Source organism: Canis aureus, chromosome 14 (genome assembly GCF_053574225.1).
Source record: "Canis aureus isolate CA01 chromosome 14, VMU_Caureus_v.1.0, whole genome shotgun sequence".
NCBI lineage: Eukaryota > Metazoa > Chordata > Mammalia > Carnivora > Canidae > Canis > Canis aureus.
The window spans coordinates 45,013,375-45,039,214 of record NC_135624.1 but is presented as its reverse complement, the minus strand read 5'-3'; the positions used below and the strand labels follow the sequence as shown (position 1 = coordinate 45,039,214).

Sequence of the window (25,840 nt, the reverse complement as noted above, 5' to 3'; positions counted from 1 at the left end):
TCCTAATATTTTAATCTGTACAGCCCATCCCTTCCTGTTTTAAAGTTGCAATGAAATTGTGAAGGTTGGCATGACAGTGACAGGGAAAGGGCATAAATTAATACCAAGCTCTCTGTGAAGGCCAATGAAGGCTAATGCTTGTTGGGTTTATTTTGAGTAGCAAGGCAAAATGAGCAATATTATAAAAGTATCTATCTCCAGAAATCTAATTTAAAATATATTTGGCATTAATATAAAACGTTACTCATATATTTATAAAGTTTCTAATATCATTAACTAAATTATGTTAATTATATAATAGCTGTGGTAAATAAAATTTTCCTCCAAACCACCTTAGTAATTATTTATAGATATTTTTAAAAGTTATTAAAATATTCATATATTAAACCCATCGGTGTCATAGGGTGTCTATTAAGACCCTGAGCAATGATATGTGCTAGGCGAAAGACAAAGATGAATCAGTGGTGACGTTTGTTTCTAAAGAGCTAAAATTTAGTAATTATGATTCCACAACACATATTAGTATTCAGAATAAAAAAACAGATAAATATAAGCAACTATATGGCCTGCTACCGTAACTATGAATAAGACAAAACCTTTTTCCACATCCACTAGGGAGAAAGTTTCATTTTATCAAGTGCTCAATTGTCTTCTGAAAATGACTCATTCCCTTCTAATTAAAAAGATAGCATTTTACTTAATAACTATGGTAGATATTATATGGACTTCTCAGAAGCTATATCCAAATTAATTTCCCGTGTCTTCTTCCATTAACAAAGCAGTAAAACTAAAATACGTATTATCCAAGGTTTCCTTGACGTTGTGATTAGTCACATGAAGTACTCCATGAAGGGCCTGTCTTCCACTGGTACTTTCTTTTCTCTTAATTTAATAGAGACATGTTCTTCAATGTGATCATGACAGCCAAAATCACAGGCTGTATAATTAGTGAAGCAGAGAGATAAAGGTTACCAAGTTGCCAATGTACCAGCATGTCACACTACCAGCTCTGGATAACTTCCTTCTGAATTTCTTTACATGAGAACTATAAGCCTACATCATTATGAGTCATAGTAGTAGGATTTTGTGTAATTTAGAGCCAAATGGAAACATAACGATAGAGTGACATTTAGAAGACTATTAACTAAGAACCCTTAGGAATTTGTTTCATTTTGTCCATTTACTATTTAAATTCAGGAGGAAAAAATAAATAGCCAACCTTATTTTATAAATCAAGATCGAAGTTCTCATTTATTTTTCTGATATCTTCTATTTTTGCAAAATAAAATAAAATAAAAGGAATGAAAACATGCTTCACAATATTGCCATGTAAATGAGAACAGCATTTAAGCTTCTGGGCTTGTGGTCTCATTATCAATTCTCATTATCAATTTACTCAGAGAAATGCACACATGCATATACTTACATATTTAATACACAGCGAAGGTTGGCACCCGAAAGCAATTTTGCACAATGTATGAGAAAGTAATCAGACATCTTTTGAAATAAGATGTAAAACACATCTTCTCAAATACAATTTTCTAAAAGATGGTATTAGATCAGGGATAGTCACTCATCGTCTAGCTGCTGAGGGATTAGATCCAAATCTTAGTATTTGACCTATTGTTACTCTTTTGAAACATTAAGGATTGTTTTCCTTTTATGGATTTACTGAAAGCAAACTTGCCAGTTGAAACCATCTGTCACTTATTCAAGAAAAGATTTATTATTTGCACTGAAAAGTTGGTTGTGGCAAAAGAAATTCAAGTCACTAAAGATAGATTCTCAGTCTATGATGCACTTTTTAGACTTTCTGAGTCTCATTAAATGTACCTTCTTATCTTGCTGCAGTCTTCAGCGTCTAGCAACTTCCTGCACAATTGCACCTGGGAAAGTCAAATTAGAAGCTAATTCTTAGATTGTAGGGAGACAAACATGCCTGGTGCAATTGACCAAAGATATTATAACAAAGTCTTTTCTGGATGCTGCATAACCTCTGATTTCCTGTTACCCTAAAAGTCCCTCATCAGTTATTTACTGAGTAGTTCCAGAAAGGGATGCAATTGCTTCTTGCTCATGAGCAAGGAAGGCAGTGAGGAAATGAACAGTTGGCTGAATTTGGAGCAGCAGAGAAACTTTGTCAGTGACAATTACCACTGTCACAAGTGTGATATGATAGATGTGGGCTCACAATAAAAAGGAAGGATGCCATCCACAGAGCATCAATCAAATTAAATCATAAAACTGGTCCATCTCCTACTTTATAAAGTTGAACGATTTGAAAGGCTGGATATTGTGTTACTAGATGTTGGTCATTCCATATTTTTTGGCTTATTATCAAACATACGTGTAGGCACATATATGCACATTGTCTATTTTAGACAGGATTTGCAGACTGTAAGCCACAAAAATGTGGACTTTAGGAACTTGACCAGATTTCTATGAATTTATTTGTAGACATTAATGATTTGTGCAATAGCAACTCAAAAGTAAAATCTCAAGAGTGTCTCTGTGCTCCATCTTGACAGACTCCTCTTTTTGAATGTTTCATAAGGTCATAGGTCAAAGTAAAACTTGTGTAGAGAGATACATTTTAGACAAACCTATTATGGTAAGAAGGTTTCAAAAGCAATTAAAAAGCCCTAAGAGATCCCACTGTATTTTTCCAGACATCATTCATATTCAGCCACATAAGCATCTCTAATCACCTACAACAAGCATAACAATGGGTGGCAAGTTGTTAAATAATAATAGTCTTAGTGAAGAAATTTCTTTCTTGAAAATACAGAACTGAACTGAAATAGACTGGAGGCAGTATGATTGATAGACAAATACGGACATAAGTATAAGGCAAAGTTGGTCCCAAACTTCAGCTCTTTCAGGTGGTCTAGTTACTTATTAAACACAGGAAAGATATTTATAATCTTGAGTTCCAATATCAATAAAATAGGGATCTCAGCATTTCATAAGGCTTTGTGAAGACTAAATGAGCAATAAATTTAAAATATCCTATATAGTACCTAGTGAATAGTATATATTCAATAAATAATAAATGTGATGATTTCATATTATGTGTAGGACATAGGTGGGATAAAACAATAAAAACAAGAGACATCTGGGTGGCTCAGTGGTTGATCATCTGCCTTCAGCTCAGGTGATGATGCCGAGGTCCTGGGATCAAGTTTCACATCAGGCTTCCCACCAGAAGTCTGTTTCTCCCTCCACCTCTGTGTGTCCGTCATGAATAAATAAATAAAATCTTAAAAAAAAAAACAATATAAAAGAATTCTAAATTTGAAAAACATAATAGTCAATGAAGTGGTTTATTAATTTTCAAGTTTATTAATTCTATAGCGTGTAGAAATGACTGCTAACATTTTACCTTTAGTCCATTTTCTTTTGAGATATAGTCCTAATTTCTAACCAGCAAGTAAGTAAGTAGACTCCTCTACTTGAATTTTACTTGGGCACCTATAGCATACTCAACTTAATCTCCCAATTCACATGCATCAGCATAATTAAAAGTAAACTACAAGTAAAGAATCTTATCACCACCACCATCAAAAAATCTGTTCCCTTTTAAATTCTCTATGAGAGTCTTACCAAAACCTTCAACACTCCTTTTGAACCTCCTTCCCTATAAACATTCAGTCACCAAGTTCTAATAATTATATATATATATATATATATATATATATATATATATATATATATAATCTTCTCTATTCCCAAGGTTTTGAAATGGGATCATTTTTCCACCATGATCAGGAACATGCAGTCATCTATAAACATTCAGACTACATTTACCCCTCAAATTCTATATTTTAATCATATTGAAGGTTCTTCATATCCCTCTGACACACCAAGTTATCATAAATGCTATTGCTTCCATCTATAATATCTACCTTGTGCAATTCCTACCCATCCTCCAGTGTTCACCTAAAATGGCAATTCCCCTGGAAGGCCAAATATAATATTAAAGCATTGTAGGTTTCCATGGATACAAACCATATGAGGCGAAAGTCATGGAACAATAGGGATGAAATTAAATTATTAAAGTGGAATTAAAGTGAGATTTGTGAAAAGAAAAGTGAGTAATTAGAGTTGAAGTTGCCAAACCTAAAATACTGTTTTCCTATAGGGGATGATTGAAAATTGTTGAATTCATATTTCATTCATTCAACAAATGTTTATGGAACATCAGCTGTTATGTCAGTTATTGTTCTATGTTCTGAGAAAAGAGCAAAAGAACTAGAATCTCAGTCTAGCATTAACATTTAATGACTTTTCAAAAAGTTTAAATTATCCTTAAAGATAATCTAATAAATATCAGAGAATTTAAAACTTAGAAACAAAGAAAAAATTCCATGTTATCCCACTGCTTTGATAAAATTGTTATTTTCATATTGGCGTCCTGCCATTAAAATGTTACTATTTTAGTTCTATCATTTACTACAAACTTTTAAATAAACCATAAAATGTCTTTTTCCATAAATGTTTTCAGGAGGCTTTGCCTGTCTACATTGAAAGATGGTGGTACTAACAGTCCTATTCTTTCTCCACATTGCATTTCCTAAATTCTGCTCCTGATATTTTTTTTACATATTGAGGTTTAATATTTATTTTTAGTTCTGTAATAACTACCAAAGTTTGTAGTTTGGTCTATTAAGTCAAAAGCTATTAAAAATGAAAGGGATGAAATAACATTGCATTATTAATGGAATATAAAATCTAATACTAGTCTTAGTAATATGCTAGAATAACACATTTTTAATGCATCCAAAATAATTAACCCTGGAACCACATGAACTGATATTTTCCCACTATTAAAGTAAAATACATGATAATTTTTATTCTTCAATGATTATTTAAAATTCATAACACATTTTACTCTCATATTAAACAATTTTTTATACAATTTTTGTTCATTTTCTAAAAGTTTGCCAATTATCTCATTCTTGTTATACTACTGGATTTCCTTATATTCTCATATTTTATACAAACTCAATTATAGCATATATTTACTTGTGGTCTTTCTATACTCGTTGGCTTCAATAAAAACAGACTATTCCCAGGCTGATGCACAGTTGTCATCCTAAACCCTGTATTTACTGACCCCTGGGGTATTTTTCTTCTTCTTTTTTTTTTTTTTTTTAGATTTTATTTATTTATTCATGAGAGACACAGAGAGAGAAGCAGAGACACAGGCAGAGGGAGAAGCAGGCTCCACGCAGGGAGTCCGACATGGGACTCGATCCCAGGACCTAGGGTCATGCCCTGAGTCAAAGACAGATGCTCAACCGCTGAGCCACCCAGGCATCCCTGACCCCTTGGATCTAATCCACTGTTTGCTGGATACAGTTTCCTCTGCCTTGATTTGCAAGTCAATTTTTCCTGAAGTACTTCTTAGTAAATCTCTTTTATAATAATAAGTATGGGAGGTGACTTGGGGAACCCACAGCAATCACATGTTGGGTGACACACTTGAAGAACAACAGGACATAGAGGCAGTTGTTCTAATGGCTGTGGTGAATGACAGTGAACGAATACGGATGTGCAGCAACACAGAAAGACACACCAGGAAGTCTGTAGGATATTTGGAACAAACGTCCAAGTTTTCCCTTTCAGGTTAGTGCCTGTGCATTAAAAACAACCTTACTGACTAGTAACATAAAGAACATTCCAAAAGCCAAGTTCCCAAATATCATCTGAGGAGAACACCACAAGCGTGTCCTCCTCAACAGCAACATCAGGCCTGCTGTGGTAGCTCTGTCACACAGAGAAAACCTCCTAAACATTTACATGTCCAAAATACCTGATATTTTGGCTGAGTGTAGAATTCTAGCAAAATATTATAATGATGAAAATAATTCCTTTGAAATCTAGATGGTCCCCCAAGACTCTTAGCCCCTAGTGTACTTACCTCATATAATCCCTTCCCCTTGAGTATAAGTGGGACTTGTGAATATATTTGGACCTCATTCCCATAATTAAGTTACGTTATACAGCATAGGAGAAATATTTCACAGATGTAATTAAGGTTCCTAATCAATAGACTTTGAATTAATCAAATAAAAGAGTATCTTGGGTGTCCCTGACCATATCAGGTAAGGCCTTTAAAAAAAATTTCAAGATGAGAGGGAGGAAGATGGCAGAGTAGGAAGACCCTAGGTTCATTTCCTCCTTCAAATACAACTTGATAACTATCAAGTAATCCTAAATACCCCAAAATCAACCTGAAGAACAAATTTTAAAAATAAAGGGAGAGGAGGCCACATCAAAATAGGTAGGAAGTACAGAGACATGCTTTAGGGTAGAAATAGATCATGGCTGCTATGGAGAGGAAGGAGCAATGATTTCAGAGAAGGGGGGTAGGGAGAGAGAGAAAGAGAGGGAGAGGGAAAGGGAGAGGGAGAGAGACAGAGGAGCACACATGGGCATGCACAAGGAGAACATTTCCCCACAGCTACTGGCTTGGAAAATTTGATGGACTGAATTTCATTAGCTCTTGCAACCAGTGGGGTTTAAAGCCTGGAGTTATAAAGGTCACCAGGCGTGGCTGGGATAGAGCCTCGAAGGCATTGGGCTGCCCTTGGAGAAAAGGCACACAACCCGGGCGGGGGGGAGACAGTGATGTGAAGAGCACCTGGGGCACACATTGGGGCAATTATTTATTCTTCTCAGAGTGTGACCCTGAGAGATAGCAACCAGGGAGACACCTCTCAAGGAAAAAAGGAGTTGGCCAGGCCATTCCCCTCACTTCCCCTCATCATAAACACGGAGCCACCTGCAGGAAGCAGCATAGCACTAGCACTGGCTGCCCAAGGTGCTTACACCAAGCCCCGTGCCCCTGCACTCTGGTGGACCTGCCCTTCTCAGTCATGCCCGCTTCAGTCCTGGTGTGACAGGTCCCTCCCACAGAAGATGAGCACCAACCCTTGCCCAAGCCATGTCTCCTGACCAGGGAGTTTTGCAGAGTTTCAGCTCTGGAGATGGTGACAGGTCTCATTTCACAAACAGGCCAGAGCACACCTAGTTAAAACTCACCACACTCGGAGAGAAAGAAGAATTATGCAAAATGAGAACAGACTTAAGGAATTTGGTCTCTCCACCAAACATAGTAACATTTGTATTATAAAAGTCCCAAAAGAAGAAGAGAGAAAAGGGGGCAGAAAATTTATTTGAGGAAATAATAGCTAAAAACTTTCCTAATTACTGGGGAAGGAAACAGAGATCCAGATCCAGGAGGCACAGAGAATTCCCACCAACATCAACAAAAGCAGGTCTACAGAAAGACATATTGTAATTAAAATCTGTAAAATAAAGAGATAAGCAACAAGATGAAATAAGTCATTAACTTACAAGGGAAAAACCCATAAGCCTATCTGGAGATTTTTTGGTGGAAACTTGACAAGTCAGAAAGCTGTGGCATGATATATTCAAAGTGCTAAATGGGAAAAATCTTCACCTAAGAACATTCCAGGCTATCATTCAGAAGAGAGATAAATAGTTTTATAAATAAACAAAAACTAAAGGACTCTGAGTAGAGAGACCAAAAATGACAGTATAAAGTCAGGAAACACAAAAGCAGTGAAAACGAATATTTCTGTAAAAAATGAGACTCACAAAAAAGATAAAATACAATAACAAATATCTAAAATGTAAAGAAAGAAAAGAATGCATTCAAATTTACGCAACCATCAACTTAGAGTAGGTAGACTGCTATATGCACAAGAGGTTATGTACAAAGCTAATGGCAACTATGTATCAGACACTGCTAATAAACATGCAAAGAATAAAGAGAAAGAAATCCAAATATACTACTAAAGAAAATCCACAGAATATGAAAGACAAGAAAGGATCAGAGAAAATCTCCAGAAACAACCACAAAACAAGTAATAAAATGTCAATTATATATATATATATATGTATATATATATATATATATAGTTTCTTTGAATATAAATGGACAAACACTCCAATCAAAATACATACACACTCTTAACTACAGAGAACAAATTGAAGGTTACAGGTGGAAGTGGTTGGGGAAAGGTTACACAGGTGATGGGAATCAAGTGGTGCCCTTATGATGAGCCCTGGGGGATGTATAGAAATGTTGTACGGCTATTTGTACACCTGAAATAAATATTTCACTGCATGTTAACTAACTGGAACTGAAATAAAAACTTAAAAATAAAAAAGAAGTCCAAAATGTTCCCTGAAGATAGATTCAAAGCAAAGAGATACTCTCACACTAACCTTGAAGATGCAAACCTCCATGTTCTGGGGAGGGCCATGTTGCAAAACACTGAGGATGGTCTCTAACAGCCGAGGATCTCTGTCCCACAATTACAAGGAACTAAATTCTGGAAACAATGGTGGGAAGAGGACCCTAGTCTCAGATGAGGCCACGGCCCTGGGCAGCACCTTGATTGCAGTCCTCTGAGTCCTCAGCATAGCACTTGGCATAACACCATCCTGGCTCTCAGAGATTCTTAAACCAACAAACAAAAATGTGTGCTGTTGTAAGCCACAAATTGTGGTAATCTGTCATCAAGGCAATAGAAAAGAGTGCTACCCCTTTGTCTGGCAGTATTCTGGATGTCTGACCAGAAGTCAGTCTGAGTCTTGTTCCTTAAGAAAAGTTTGTTAATTATTTTTCTTCCCTGGTAATGTCTAAAATAGTCTATTTTTGGCATTTCAAAATATCACCATGATATATCTCTACATAGTCAAAAAACATTTACTGGAAAACTATTATGTGTCATGTCCCATTTTAATTGCTAGAGCTCACATGGTGAATAAATAACAAAAGTCACTACATGAGCCATGGAGCTCATATGGGAAAAAGTAAATATATAAGGAGATGAGTATTATACTTGACTATAGTAAGTAATGGTAACATCTCTAACAGACCTCGGAGTCTTAGTGGTTTAACTCAACACACTGTGTGGTATTTTTGTTATAATTATTATTTTCATTTTCCTGCCTTTCCTTTCCATGTTGGGGAGTATCTTGCTTTTAATAATCTTACCAAGAGAATATATTCATTTTGACTAGGCTTAAATAAGAAGAGACTGTTGTTCATTTAATTTTACATATCCAATAATTAGAATAATTTTCTATAGACTGCCTTTGGAACCCTTCATTTCAAACCTGGTTTTTCCTCCATCCACATAACTCTGGTGCTGAGTGCCATGGGACAGACACAGTCATATCATAAGACCCCGTCCTTTCATGTTTGTATAATGACATTGAACGATTTGGCCCAGTGGATAATTGAAACTCCTGAAAGCCATTTATACATATAGAAGATAATAAATATATATGGGAAGAAAAACAAAACGTATGACAATATTCTCCCAAAGCCATCTCTGTATAGCCTTAATTATATTTTCCTTCCTGGATCCTAAAATAGCTGCTGTCTTTCCAACCTCATACAACAAAAGGCTAAATATAAGAAATGGAGTCAGAGTAGCAAGAGACCAGTTTATTAAAGGATTATAATTAAAATATCTTTTACAAATATATGTAAAAAAATGTCTAGAGCCCTCTATGAGTCCTAAAAGAAGCTGGATCAAGTAAGATCCCGGAGTATCAAGTTTTACTAGCTTCACAGTAAATCTTAAGCACATGGAAGTTATCAAACGTCAGGCTTAGAAATCATGCACGTAATTTCTGTCCATGTCTCATTAGGCGGAAGTCAATTCCATGGCCCAACTACTGCTAGAGAGGTTAGGAAATGTAGTTTAGCTGTGCACCTAAAATAAAGTGAAAGCAAGTTTTCAGGGAACTCTTGACACTGTTTGCCATAGATAATAATAAGGACTATGTAGGAACACAAGGAAAGTTGAGGAAGATAGAGAGGGCAAGGGGCAAAGTTAGTTAGTATAGGGAGTCCAGGGCTTACGGTCATTGCTTGTACTGCAGTACTGCCTGGGTTTAAATCCTGGCCCCACTCTTACTGACAGTATGACTTTGGAAAAACGAATACACCTCTGTGTGGCTCAGTTTCTCCATCAGCAAAATTGGGCTAATATTTTCACCCCAAGTCTTAAAATGGTGTCTGACAGTCTACAGTATTTGCTATTATCATCTAGCTTCACTAATAAAGTTATATTTGAGCAGAGATGTGAAGATACAAGGGGAGTGAGTCATATGGAAATATGAGAGATATTCTACATAATAAAACAAAATATAAAGAGGTTTTGAATCAACCTGTAATATTTGGTGACATGAGGTCTAAAGTTTGCTCACTATATTTAGAAAAGTAGAGAATATTAGTGGCCTTTACAAGAACTGTATCTATGGAATGGTAGAGAGAAAGCCTGGCTAGAGCAGGTTAGGGAGAATGGGAGGAAAGGAATTACAGGCATTAAGTATATATTGTCATTTTAGGTATTTGCTATAAAATGGATTACTGAAATAGAATCTTCTGGAGATCAAGTAAGGTGTTGTTGAGACAATACAGCATATTCTTATGCTAATGGAATGAATCAGTGGAAAGGGAACTGATGTTAAAAAGAGAGACAATAGTATACTTAGGCAGAGAAAATGAAATCCAAATGGATCATATCAAGCTGTCTCTAGTAATGGGAGCAAAGACAGTAATATGGACAGGGGTTAGAAGTGTAGGCAAAAAAAAAAAAAAGTGCTTGAGAGTTCTAATTACCCCTATTTTCTCAGCAAAACAACAACAACAACAAAAATTTCTCTCCAAGATCATTCATGGAGAAAGAAGACACAAGCAGTGTTATTGGTGATTTGGGTTTGAAGAGGGAACATGTAAAATAGATATCTAAGAGATTGTGACAATGAATGGTCAAGAACCGTGATTCTCAAATTTTGGCATGAATCAGAATCACCCAAGAGCTTGTGAAAACTTAAATTTCTGGCTCCTCCCCCAGAGTTTCTAAATCAGTACATCTGCGATGAGGTCTAAAAACTTAGTTCTAATAAGTTACCAGGTGGTGCTAACCCCATGTGTTCATTGACTGCAGTTTGAGAACCAATTAACTAAGGATTTTGGAATTCCTGTGTAGCAAACACAGGTGCATTGATCATGGGTTTAGTGTGAAGGTTCTGTATTTCTCTTTCCATACACAGTTGAAAGAAAATAGACACTTGGATTTAATCATGATTTGTCCTCCCAATTTCACATAAGTAGAGAGCAGAGAGGGGATTTAAGGTGTATACTAGAGTGAATATAATGATGGACCATAGACTGACTTTAGGAAGATGAAATATGAAGATACAACAGGGTGAAGCATGTGAGAAAAAGTGTTAGTGTGTGTAAATAAAAAGAGTCAACGTAGCAGACCAGTGACTGCTATCCTTTGGAAATCCTATTTACAGGATTGCACCTTGGCTGGAATCTGGGAGCTTGCTTTTAAAGACAGATCTCATAATTTCCTGATAGGAACGGCTTACTCTTTCTAAACTGTGTATATAAACAACATGGTTTATGCTCAACATCTGTTCTCCTTCTGAGTCTAAAATTTTGGCATATGCTAGGCAGACAGTGCCTATATGACCAGTCCCCAGCAAAATTCAAATCATTAGGGAATGAGTCTCTAATGAGGATCCCTGGTAAACAACTTTCACACGTGTTGTCACAACTCATTGCTGGAGTCATCGAGTGCATCTTACAAAACTCCACTATGAAAAGACTCCTGAAAACTTGCACCTTATTTACTTTATTTTTTTTTAAATTTTTATTTATTTATGATAGTCACAGAGAGAGAGAGAGAGAGAGAGAGAGAGGCAGAGACACAGGCAGAGGGAGAAGCAGGCTCCATGCACCGGGAGCCCAACGTGGGACTCGATCCCAGGTCTCCAGGATCGCGCCCTGGGCCAAAGGCAGGCACTAAACCGTTGCGCCACCCAGGGATCCCCCTTATTTACTTTAAAGTTTTTCCCATGTATCCTTCCCTTTGCCAGTTTTGGTTGGTATCTTTTTGCTGGAATAAGTTTTGGCAACGAGTATGACTGTATCATGAATCCCATGAATCTTCCTAAAAAATATTAAAACTGGAGAGAGTATTAGGGACTATCAACATCATAAACCCATTGCATTGTGGGTATATTCTGTGAATGTATGTTATAAAGTGGTAATAACTGAAAAGATAAGATATTGTGACCACAGGGTAGGGTGCTTGAAGATAAAACTATTAGGGTAATGCAGTTGTAAAGTAAAATATTTACACTTTGAACATGGACATCGTGTCTGAAATAGGGTGAAGAGTGAAGAGTCAGTTTATTGGAGGCAAAGAAACCAAGGAATATAAAGGTCAGATTTTTTTTTTTTTTTGAGGAATCATCAACATAGGAGATAAAAGATTCCTAGTATGTAGGTCCTTAATTCATTCTGTCAGGCATCAGGGTCTCCTTTCCATCTGCAGACTTAGTCCTTTATTTATTTGGATTTTTCTTCTATTATTTCATCTCTCTATTTTATCTTTTTTGTACTTGGGTTATCCAAGTGCTGACTATCTTGAATCAATCCATTATGAGTTTACTATTTTCTCCTATTTGATTTTTTTCACATTTTTTGACTCTTGCCAAAATTGTTGAAGAATGGCCTCTTTTCCCATTTCTGAGAGTCCCAAGTAGATACGAAACATCCTCTTTCTTTGTAGTTATGTTTCCTGAAACTTTACTAAGACCAGACCTCATCAACCATTTTAATCCTATGTTAGAAGGATTTTAGAAATCAAGAGAGTTCCCTAAAAAAAAAGCATGCTTCCTAATGGAAGTATTGTGATATATCCTCTACTTTGCCCATGCAGTTGGTGTGGGGGTATGGAGATGCTGGTTGGATGAAGAGTCAGCCATACTCTTCAAGTTAAATAAGAAGTAATACAAGAGAATTACTCATGGAATTTACATAAAAACTTAGAAAGAAAGAAAAAGAAAGAGAAAGAAAGAAAGAAAGAAAGAAAGAAAGAAAGAAAGAGAAAGAAAGAAGAAAGAAAGAAAGAAAGAAGAAAGAAAAAAGAAAGAGAAAGAAAGAAAGAAAGAAAGAAAGAAAGAAAGAAAGAAAGAAAAAGAAAGAAAGAAAGAAATGGGGATCCCTGGGTTATTCAGTGGTTTAGGCCTGCCTTCGGCCCAGGGCATGCTTGGAGTCCCAGGATTGAGTCCCCACATTGGGCTCCCTGCCTGGAGCCTGCTTCTCCCTCTGCTTGTGTCTCTGCCTCTCTCTCTCTCTCTCTCTCTCTCTCTCTCTGTCTCATGAATAAAAAATAAAATCTTTTAAAAAAGAAAGAAAAAGGAAGGAAGGGAAAGAAAGAAATTGAAGTGACCTGAAGTAATGGAAAAATCTGGTGCTCGTAGGTGAAGCAGCCATGCACATATGTGGTCAAATTTCCTTCCAAAAATGAACTTTCCATCCAGGTTTTAGCCGACAGCCTTCAACTGCTAATGCCTTTGAAAGTTGGCTTCACATTTCAGGATGAGTCCATGTGCTTTTTGTCCAGCCCCAACCAATGATGAACCATAGTGTGTTACTGGCCGTTGGGACAAATGTTCGCTTCTATTAACCAGCAGCCTCTGCTCTGGGGCTTGCAGTGGGACTGACTAGTACTCAAGCAGATCTGCATTGCAGTATGAGCTTTTGTCTACTCAGTCCAGCTTACAGCAGTCCTTCCTTTCACAGATGTCAGATCTGCATCAGTGTTCAAAGGCTTTTTTGGCCCAATCCTGCTTCCTCTCCCTTTTAAATTTCACAAGCATTTACCATCCACAACTCCCCAATAAGTCTCTTGTATTACTAATGCTGACTCACTGTCAGCAATATTTTAGCTTTGATACTTCTCTAGCCAGAGAACCTTGAATTCCCACTGGATGCATTTGGGTGGATTTTACTGAAAGAGTTCTCGGAACACTTTGCCATGTACACTAGAGTAAGGGATATAAACAAAGAGACTGGTGTCTCTTTCCCACTTGAAAATGATTTTAAGATTCCCTGGAACAAAGTAGAAAAGGTATCTAAGCCTGAGTCATGTTTAATATGCCTCACTTAAGAGTAGCCTGCAAGGCAAAGGCTCTACTACTCCTTTAGCAATAAGAGGCTGTAGGATGCACCTGACTCTGGAAATTGCTGAGGGATATATGGCAGAAACCAAGTAGCTGCCCCAAAATTCTATGCTTGACTCTCTTTTTTAAAAGATTTTATTTATTTACTTGAGAGAGAAAGAGAAAGGGAACGTAAGCAGGAGGGAGGGGTACAGGGAGATGGGGAAGTAGAAACCCCACTGAGCATAGAGCCCCATGTGGGACTCGATCCCAGGGTCCTGGGATCATCCTGAGCCAAAGGCAGATGCTTAACCTACTGAGCCACCCAGGTGCCCCTATGCTTGACTTTCAGTAGTATAGGATTGTCAATGGGAATCTGATGACCAACCAAGGACCGCATTTCTCAGCTTGCATTAATGAGTGCTTATTTAACTGAGTTTAGGTCTGTGAAATAGAATTGTGGCGCTACATTCCACTTCCAGGTCTGACCCATAACATTTTTTAACACTGAAAGCCACCACTGGATGTACAGTGATGCCTAAGAAGTCTTAAGAAGTTGCATGTTGAGGAGGGAAGAGCTTTTGACAGCCCTTAAATTACTACAGATCAAAATTCCTCATTCATTCCCAAACTCTGCTGACTTGGGATATCTCCATTAGATTATTAATTAGATGAGCAAGAAATTAGATTATATTTTATTTCACCACTTAAATCTCAGGATTTATTTGTTATAACACTTAATTTTACTCTACGTAATACAGAAGGCATTTCAAAGGAGGTGGCTTAAGTAATTGCCCATAATGTCCAAACTCCAATAGGAACTGACTCTATCAGATTTCATCAGAATTCACCAGATATGGACCAGTTGTTTTCCCATAATTTAAAAAAATTTAAAGTCCAGAAATAGTGTATGGATTTCCTCATTCTTCAGAAAAAAAAATCATAAGACTTTCATTTTATTTTTATTTTTATTCACCCAGCAGCAAGTGAGAGAAAATAAAGGGAGAATGAAAAGCAGATCCTCCTCTCTTTCCTACTACAAGTCCTCAGACCTTTGCTCAGATCCAAGCTAGAGGTAGGAGAAGCTTTGAATTAGATATTAGTGAACATTTAGATTGAATTAGGTAGAATTTATACTGCTCTTTTAAATGAATAATATATACATATAGTAAAAACATCGAAAAGAATAAATAAGTATATAGTAAAAAAAGGAGTTTTTATGTCTTTGTTATCGAAACACTCAATTTCCCACCCATGAAGAAGCCACTTTTAAAAAGTAACAAATCTTAAATATTGTTCCAGAGATTCTTCATAAACACAAAGGCAAAGGAAAATGATAGAATATATTATACATTGTTCAATATCTTGCTTTTTTCACTTAAAAATATATTTGTGGGATGCCTGGCTGGGTCAGTCAGAGGTGCAAGTGACTTTAATCTCAGGGTTGTGAGGTCAAACCTCATATTGGATGTAAAGATTACTTAAAGATAAAATATTTTTAAAAGGTAAAAAAAATAAATAAATTTTGGATATCATTTCATATCATTTAAGATTTATATCATTTTTTCTATCTATTGAATGGCATTATTTAACCAGCTCACTGTTAAATCATTTGTCAATTTGTTAATTATAAAAAAAGCATTGCTTAATAATTTTTTACATATGTCATTTTTCTCAAATGCATTATTATCTGTAGGATAATTCTGAGGAAAGAAATTGCTAGGACAAATGGCACACACATTTGAAATTTTGATAGATATGGTAAATTGACTGTCATAGACATTTTTTCTCATTTATACTTGAGCAATATGTGAGTCTGCTCCTGCTCCTCCCTTTTTCTAAAGAACAGACTTATTGTTCTTTAATAACCTGAAAGATAAAAAATAGTATCAAGGTGTAATTTGAATTTGCATTTCTCTTGCAAATGAGGCTGAAAATCTTTTCATATTTAAGAGTCATTTGTTTTCTTAGTACTCTCTGTCATTCACTTCTGTTTCTTTTTTCAACTTTTGTAAAAAGTAAATTCTACACCCAGCATAGGACTTGAACTCATGACCCCAAGATCAAAAGTCACACGTTGTTCCTACCGTGCCTATCAGCTCAGCTCTTCCTACTGAGCCCTCATTCACCTTTTTCCTAGGGGGCTAGATGTCCCTGTAAGACATGCATGTGCCAGAGTATAGGAGATAAAGTCTCTGATGATTTAGATCAGACACTGGTAAAGTTTTGGAGTCCAGTGGGCTGAATCATGGTGGGACATCACCATAAAGGCAAAAAAAAAAAAAAAAAGAAAATGTTGCTCCTCACCCCCACTCTCTGCCCCATACTTCTTACCATTATGAGTCAAAGAGCTTAGTGAATTTGCAAACACATACTACACTTGGGAATATTCTTGTAACCTATTTATTTGGTGACACAGAAGGCTGCCGGTTTCAAGTAAGATCCAAACCAGGAAAGAATTCTGTGGCAGGTTCATGCTCTAATGAAAGCTGTCCTGTCTTTTTTGCTATGTGGCCTACCAATAAGATATTAGTTTATGTATCTGTGTTAAGAATCATGAGTGAAGTCTTTTGTAAACCCTAACAAGATAGCTGTGCATATCTCTAGTGCTTTGGAATATAGAAATACCTCCTATAGCCAACTATGTAGTATTTGGAAAAAATGCTCTTGGTCTGGTCCTATATCCTAGTAAGGATTGAGAAACTGACAAGGGAACAAGACATAGCAACATGACTTGCCCATCACGATCTAGCCATCACTGAAAGCACTGAAGTACAAAGTTAGAGAGGGATAGAAGTATCACATTGTATGAGGGAAGCACTGCATTCTGGGTTGGGCTCTAACAAAGTTTAGACTCAATGCACCTATCTCCGATCCAGCAAAGACTTTTTCTTAATTTACACTGAGGGACTAAGGGGCTATTTCCAGTTAAGAGACAAGGAATTGATGTCCATCTAATTCTTATACCAATAGGGACTCCTGGGTGGCTCAGTGGTTGAGCATCTGCCTTTGGCTCGGGTCATGATCTCAGAGTCCTAGGAGTGAGTCCTGCATCGAGCTCCCCACAGGAAGCCTGCTTCTCCCTCTGTCTGTGTCTCTACATCTCTCTCTCTCTCATGAATAAAAAAAATAAAATCTTTAGAAAATATTTTTAAAATAAAAAAAAGAAAATTCTTAGACCAATAAATAGGTGTTTACACTAGTGAAAAATAGACTACTACCATATTAGAGCCCCCACTGACCAGGGGCTCTAATATGAAAACACTGTTGAAGGGAAATCCTTCCAAAAGACAAAACTATGGGTTCCACCTGGAGAAAGACATGAGTGAATAATATACACCAAACTCTGGCGATTAAATAGGCTGGATGGTTGATCATAGAGCAGCAACGAAGAATATTTAAAAACTGGAAGCATAGAGTTATGAGGTGGAAGAGGCCACAAGGATTGCCAGTTGTGTCTCATGCAAATGACCTTCAAAAAGTATCCACTTCAGAGGATGCTCTCAGTGACCAGAGAAGGGCTTAGTAACTAATCTAGCTACTACCCAGATTAGTGCCCCCATTTGTTAAATGGAGAGGCTGATGCTGAATTCTCAAGACAGGTATTTGGAGACTTGTTGATTATATTTCATCTTAAAGGGGACAGCAATTCTAACAAACCAAAATTATTCATATTGCTAATATCTTCTCAGTCTATAGCATCTCCAGGGAAAATACCACCTAAGGCCTTACATATTGCCTCATGTTTTGGTATAATATCCTCACAGGTTGCTTCAGACTATGAGATGCAACAATGGACCCATTAATCGTGTGTCATCACTCTAGCAGCCAACCTGACAGAATGGCCGAAGAGGATATTGAATGCATGACTAAGGAACAAGTCAAGGACATCTTGCATTGTTGGAGTGTTCTGCGAGGTGCAAATAGTCACTGTATCAATGATCAGAATACGATGCAGTATCACCAGATATACAGGTCTGCAAACGAGTGGCAGAAGTAAGTAGGTACCATTCCTAAGCATTTTCTATCTGATCATCTCTTCCATGTATTCTTAGGCTCTGACAGATTTGAGATTCTAATTCTTGGGATAGTGGTGAGATATGAAGGTTGGATAATTTAGTTAAGGAAGACAGAGACAGCTTGGCTGAACTGTAATCTATAACTAAAACCAGGGAACCAGACGGTAAAAAAAACAGAGTCATTCTACCTGAGATGATGGCTCCAAGTATGATGAGGATCTAGGGTTTCTAGCACACAGAGGGAAGGAAGATACACGCCTGGAGTTTAGGGTATCCACTAGGTTATCTCTTGATGTTTCTAACTTCAATGATAACTGTGGATGGGGTAATTTCAATAAGTGTAACCTTATAAGAGCCAGGCAACTAAGACTTCAGATGTCCTGGAGATGAAGGTCCGTACTATCCATCAGGCCAACAACCTGAAGAATCTTGGTTTGTTTCAGAGAATCGGAATGGTTGATTGAGGGCAGAGGTGATAATTTATAGGCCTTAGAGAGCTGCAGCAGAGAAGGACTTACTTATGTTGTTGTTCATTGTTTTTTGTTTGTTTGTTTTAAACATTTTTAGGCCTTCTTAGGGCATTTCAACTGACCACTAGCTTGGAGCAGCGGGTTTTTACTATTGAAAAATCTTTCAGGCATGAATTGAGAATATCTACTCTCATGTATTTGTATAAGACCAGATATCCCAAGAACTGATGAGACAAAAACTAATAGAATTTCAAAGCAAAGCAGGTAAATCTATTCTCATAGTTGGAGCCCTGCCTCAGAAATGGACAAATCTAGCAGGCAGAAATCAATAAGGACATAGTTGAACTCAATAACAATGTCAATCAACTGAATATAATTGACATCTATAGACTACTTCATCCAACAACAGCAGAATACATATTTTTCTCAAGCTCACATGGAATAGTTACCAAAGCAGACTACATTCTAAGCCATAAAACACACCTTAACAAATTTAAAAGAATAGAAATAATGCAATGTCTACTCTAAGAAGACAATGGAATGAAGCTGGAAATCAATAACACAAAGATAACTGGAAAATCCCAAAGTAACTGGAAATCAACTTCTAAATAACATATGGGTCAAAGAAGAAATCTCAAGAGAAATTTAAAAATATTTCAAACTAAATGAATTTGAAAACAAAACTTATTGAAATTTGTGGGCTGCAGTGAAAGGAGTACTTATATTATATAACAATATGCATACTCTTAAAAAAATAACTAAAATCAGGAATCTAAGTTTTCACATCAGGGAACTACAAAAAGAACAAAATAAGTTGAAAGTAAGAAGAAGAAAATAAATAATAAGAATTATAGTGGAAATCCATGAAACTAAAAGCTAGTTCTTTGAGAAAAAAAAATCAATAAAACTGATAAGCCGCTGGTCACATTGAGAAAAGAATAAAGAGTAAATCTCTAGTATCAGTATTGAAAGAGGCGACATCACTACAGTCCCTATTGGCATTTAAAGGATAATAAAGGAATACTATGAATCATGTTCTACCCACAAATTTGATAACTTAAACAGACCAATTTCTTAAAAGACACAATTTGCCAAAATCACATAGGAGGAAGTACGCAATCTTTTTTTGTTTGAAATAGGTAATTATTAATAGGTCTATATCAATTAAAGAAATTTAATCAATAACTAATAATGTTCCAAAACAGAAAGCACCAGGTCCAGGTGGGTTCACTGGTGAATTAGACTAAACCTTTAGGGAAGAAATTTGCCATTACTCTACAATTTCTTCCAGAGGACAGAAGTAGAGACAGCACTTGCTAATTCATTCTATGAATGAAGATCACATTAATACCCAAACCAAAGATCTTACAAGAAAATAAATTATAGACCAATATCTCTAATATGAAAATAGATGCAAATCCTCAATAAAATATCATGTCCAATCCAACAATGTATAAAAAGAATTATACACTATGAGTATGTGGTGTTTATCCCAGATATACAAGGCTGATTTAACATTCAAAAATCAGTTAATGGAATCCATCACATTAATAGCCTAGAAATGAGACAAAAATCAGCTAATTATAACAGCAGATGCAGAAAAAGCATTTGAGAAAAAAAAATCCATTACCTGTTCATGATAAAAACTCTCTGAAAACTGAGAATAAATGGTAACTTCCACAACCTGATAAAGGTTGCCAAAGGAGTAAAGGCAATCAAAGTAGAAAAGATAATCTTTTCTACAGAGAGTGCTCGAACAACTGGGCATTCACACACAAAAATATAAATCTAGATATAAACTCTACATCCTTCACCAAAATTAACTCAAAATAGAACATACATCTAGATATGTACAAAACTATAAAACTCCTAGAAGATAACATAGGAGAAATCTTATATGACTTGGGTTAGAGTGATACATTTTTAGATACAACACTAAAGTTGAAATCCATTAATGAAATAATTGGTGAGCTGAATGTCAATAAAATGAAGAACTTTTGCTGGGTGAAAAACAATGTCAAGAGGATGAAAAGACAAGCCACAGTACAGGAGGACATATTTGCAAAATGTACTTCTGATAAATGACTGCTATCCAAAATATAAAAAGAACTATCAAAACTCAACAATAAGAAAACAATCTAATTTTTTTTTAACTTTTTTTATTTATTTATGATAGTCACAGAGAGAGAGAGAGAGAGGCAGAGACATAGGCAGAGGGAGAAGCAGGCTCCATGCACCGGGAGCCCGATGTGGGATTCGATCCCGGGTCTCCAGGATCGCACCCTGGGCCAAAGGCAGGCGCCAAACCGCTGCGCCACCCAGGGATCCCCAATCTAATTTTTAAAATGAGCTCAAGACCTTAGCAGACTCCTCGCAGAAGAAGATAGACAGAAGGGCACACAAGCATAGGAAAAGATGTTCCACATCAGAGGTCATCAAGGGAATCCAAACTAAAACAACAACGAATAACTATTCCACACCTGCTAGGACAGACAAATCTGGAATACCAACATCACCAGATACTGTCAAAGATACAGGACAACTGGGACTCTCATACATTTCTGGTGGAAATGCAGAATGGAAGGGCCACCTTTCAAGACAGTTCGGTGGTTTCTTGCAAAACTAGGCATACTCCTACCAGATGATCCAGCAACCGCACTGCTTGGTATTGACTCACAAGAGTTGAGAAATGATGCCGACAAAAAATGGCTGGTATGTGGAGTCTTATTCATAAAAGGAAAAATTTGGAAGCAACTAAGGTTGCTTTCAGTAGATGAATGGATAAACAAATAGTATACCTAGGGAATGGAACATTACTCAGTGCTATAAAGAAATGAGCTATCAAGCCACAAAAAGACATGGAGGGACCTTAAATGTACTTTTCTACGGGAAAGTGACCAATCTGAGAAGGTTACATACTGTGCGATTCCCACTATATGACATTTGGGAAAAGGAAACACTATGAAGACCGTAAAAAGATCAGTGGCTGCCAGGGGTAGGGGCTGGAAGGATGAGTAAGCAGAGCACAGAGGACTTTCAGGGTAGTGAAAAGACTGTAGGGTATCATACAATATATGCATTTGTCCAAACCCACGGAATGTGAAGCACCAAGAGCGAACCCTGATGCAAACTGTGGACTTGGAGTGATTACGCTCTGTCAGCGCAGGTTCAGAACCGTAACAAGCATACACTTCTAGTGGGAGATGTGGATAACAAAGAGGCTGTGGGTGTGGGGGGCAGAGGGAATATGGGAACTCTCTGCACCTTTTCAATTATGCTTTGAACATACAAATGTTCTAAAAATAAGGTTTTAATAAAAATTAAAAATAAAGATAATTGAAAAAAAAAAAAAAAACACTAACCCAGAATTTACAAAAATCCTGTGTTTCTCTGTAGATGGCTTAATGTGGAAAAGAATACTTGTGACATTTTCCGGGGTCTACAATTGACAGCACCTTCTTTACACAGCTTGCTTTCATCACAGTATTATTTCACTGATTTTAAAAACCCTTCATTTTATTCCACAGGTTGGTGTTTCATTCATAATAGTTCCAATTTAACTGAGGATGGAGTATACAGTTCTCTTTTCGATTCTCCTTACTGCATTAAATGTGGGAAAGAAATCCAAATCTAGCTGAACATCAATTTTCTGAACTTTATTTGTTTAAGTTACTTAAGGTTGTCTTTCAAATGGAATGTTTAGGCACCTCTTGCAGGATCTGGGACGCTTAGGTGAAATGGTAGGAAGCCTATTTTCAAGTTTTGGGGACCACAAAATGAAAAGAGCAAGATGAAAAAACAAATAAAGAAAATGCAAACCAAAAAAGACAAAAAATAGTCTGAAGACCTTGTGTAACTCCTTGCATTTCCATACCACATGCGAGCTCCTTAAGATGGCAGTGGCCGGGACTGGGGCACAACGAGGATATGGAATATTATCTTGTAAAATGGAAAGGATGGCCAGGTTCCACAAATACTTGGGAACCTTTGCAAAACCTTTGCCCATTACTACTTCAGCAGTTCTCTACTGACAAGCATAATTATTTATCTCAGGTAAAGAAAGGCAAAGCAATATCTCTAAAAGACAATAACAAAGCTCTGAAACCTGCCATCGCTGAACGCATTGTAGAGAAGGCTAAACAGAGGATAGCTCTGCAGAGATGCCAAGATGAACTCAACAGAAGAAAGAATCATAAAGAAATGATTTTTGAATCATAAAGGAATGATTTTTGTTGAAAATGCTGTTGACTTAGAGGGCCCACCTTCAGACTTCTACTATATTAATGAATACAAACCAGCTCCTGGAATCAGCTTAGTCAATGAAGCTGCCTTTGGTTGTTCATGTACAGATTGCTTCTTTGAGAAATGTTGTCCAGCTGAAGCTGGAGTTCTTTTGGCTCATAATAAAAACCGGCAAATTAAAATCCCACCTGGTACCCCCATTTATGAATGCAACTCGAGGTGTCAATGCGGACCCGATTGTCCCAATAGGATTGTACGCAAAGGCACCCAGTATTCACTTTGCATCTTTTGAACTAGCAATGGCTGTGGCTGGGGTGTAAAAACCCTTGTGAAGATTAAAAGAATGACTTTTGTCATGGAATATGCTGGAGAGGTAATCACAAGCGAAGAAGCTGAAAGACGGGGGCAGTTATATTCCCCAACAAGGGAATCACATATCTCTTTGATCTGGATTATGAATTTGATGAATTCACAGTGGATGCAGCCCGATATGGAAATGGCTCTCATTTTGTTAATCACAGTTTTGACCTAAATCTTCAGGTGTTCAATGTTTTCATTGACAACCTTGATACCCATCTTCCGCGAATAGCATTATTTTCCACGAGAACTATAAATGCTGGATAAGAGCTCATTTTTGATGATCAGATGAAAGGTTCTTCAGATTCCGTTGACCACAGCCCAGCCAAAAAGAGGGTCAGGACCATGTGCAAGTGTGGAGCTGTGGCTTGCAGAGGTTACCTCAACTGAATTTTCAGGAAATAGAGCTGACAATTGTAGTTTTGTTTTTTTCTAATGTTAACATTTCAAAAAAGTATTTGGGACTCTTTTCAGATTGTCAAAATTCTATGCTAAGTTCATGTTTCAAACTATTGGCCAAATTATTGATGCTTCTTAAGAGAAGAACACAGGGTCACATAGATTAACTTGAAATAAACATATTTAGTGATTAGATATTAACATGGAGGGGAAACTATTTATAGATGAGCATATGCATACATAAAAAGACTGTGTGAATAGAGAAAAATGCCTCCTTTGGTATTTAAGCATTGAACTAGTAGCATAAGTCACTAAGATCAAATATCCAATCTGCCATACACCTTGAATTTAGAGAGTTATTTCATTTTGGGTAAATATATACAAGTGCTCTTTCTGTTTTGTTGCCATTCCCATTATTACTCACTGTACTTGTATTTGAGACAAACAGGTGACACTGAATTATTCTATTTTCCTACTTTCATGAAAATACTGGATTTTAATGATAAATTTAAGGTCTAAGATTAAATATAAAAGTTTAAATACAGATTGATTTCATATTTTGAGACAATTTAGACTGTTATGAGGCATGTATGTCTGAACCAGTAATTCTTAAAGATTTTTAATCCCTTAAAGGAATAATTTCCCAAGAAAGCTCTAAAATTCTAGAATGGCTGCCCATTATGCTGCTTTGAAGGATGGGGGCAGTGGGGCCAGGAGAGTTTTGGGGAGTGCCAGGCAGAGGAAATGGAGCACCTTAAAGGCCCCTCTTAGTAATGTAAATTAAGAGATCCATGTTGAGTACTTCTGGCCTAAACATAAATAGTAAAACAAGATAGCCCTGAGTACAGTTGTAGCTAACAATAATGTTTCATATGATACATCTTCTGAATTTCAGGCAGTTTTAACATTTCCATCAAATTTAATTATTTTTATATTTCCTGTAGTCTCTTAAATAATTTATATTTTGAACTGATATTTATTTTTTATACATGAATTTTTAAAATATGATAAAGCTAGACTTGGGTTGGCCAAAGTAACTCAGGTCACCTGAATTATGAGAACTTTTTTAACTTGAACCATGAAGACTGAAATGGAATATATTCCTTGTTTGGTTGTTTTGTTTTCCTGCATAGTAAAACATCAATCAGGAAAAAGAAAATGTGTCTCTCATTTCTTCAAATAAAGTACTGTAATGTTAACAATACATGTTTCATATACATGTTTTATATTTATTTATATTTATATTATCCCCTCTCACTTATTAAAATAAGCACGTGAAAAGAAATTTCAGAGAGCTTAAGTTTGCATGTGGAACTTTTGCCTGATGACATTACTCCGAGTAAAAAAAAAATGGTATAAAAAAAACAAAGTTTAATGATTCATTATTAAATTAAAAAAAAAACAATAGAATTTGAGGGGAGCCTGGGTGGCTCAGTCAGTTAAGTGTCCAACTCTTGGTTTTGGCTCAGGTCATGATCTCAGGGTCATGAGATCAAGCCCAACATCAGGCTCTGTGCTTAGCTGGGAGCCTGCTGGAGATTCTCTCTCTCTCCTTCTCCCTCCCTCTCCCTCCAATAAATCTTTCTTTAAAAGTCAATGAAATTTGAATTTGTGACCCCTGTGCATAAAATAGCTTCTCTCAATGGAAAAAGGGGGAGGGGAATGTGGCAGTTTTCTGTATCAGCTTGGCTAGCTCTGGGCCCAGTTATTTATTCAAGCACTAATCTAGATGTTGCAGTAAATATATTCTGTACATGCAGTTAGCATCTACAATCAGTTGACTTTTTTTTTTACTTTTTTTAAAAAGATTTTTATGGATATCTTTGAGAGAAAGAGAGAGAGATTGAGCAGGGGGGAGGGGCAGAGGGAAAGAGAGAGAAGCTGACTCCCCACTGCAGGGAGCCCGATGTGGGACTCGATTCCAGGACTTGAACATCATGACCCAAGTGGAAGGCAAATGCTTAACTGACTGAGCCACCCAGGAGCCCCCACAATCGGTTGACTTTAATGTAACCTCACAATGTGGGCTTCATCCAACCACTTGAAGGCCATTAGAGCCAATCCTGAGGCTCATGGGAAGAAAGAGGAATTGAGCCTGTGACCTGCAGCATCAACTCCTACCTGAGTTTTTAGCCTGCTGGTCTCGTCTAGAGGTTTTGGACTGGCCAGTGTTCACAGGCATTTGAGCTAATTCCTTAAAAGGAAAATAATCTCTCTTCCCTCTGACTTCTTTTTCTTTCTCTCTCTCTTTCCCCCTTCCTTCTTTGCTCGTCTTGTGTATGAGCACACGTGGGTGTGTATACACATATATACATACCACTGGCCTGGATTTTTGGGGAA

The 25,840-nt window shown here is 36.8% G+C and overlaps 1 long non-coding RNA gene and 1 pseudogene across 5 annotated transcripts in view; one reads left to right on the top strand and one right to left on the bottom strand.

Moving 5' to 3' along the window:
* LOC144283589 (uncharacterized) overlaps positions 1-25,840 on the bottom strand; it is a 245,695-nt gene that overhangs the window by 64,888 nt on the left and 154,967 nt on the right. For all 5 annotated transcript variants that reach the window (XR_013352136.1, XR_013352141.1, XR_013352135.1 and 2 more), the window contains one exon: positions 1,834-1,886. This is a non-coding gene — a long non-coding RNA (uncharacterized LOC144283589). The remainder of the gene's footprint in view (positions 1-1,833; positions 1,887-25,840) is intronic.
* LOC144282932 (histone-lysine N-methyltransferase SUV39H2 pseudogene) lies at positions 22,430-23,560 on the top strand (annotated as a pseudogene).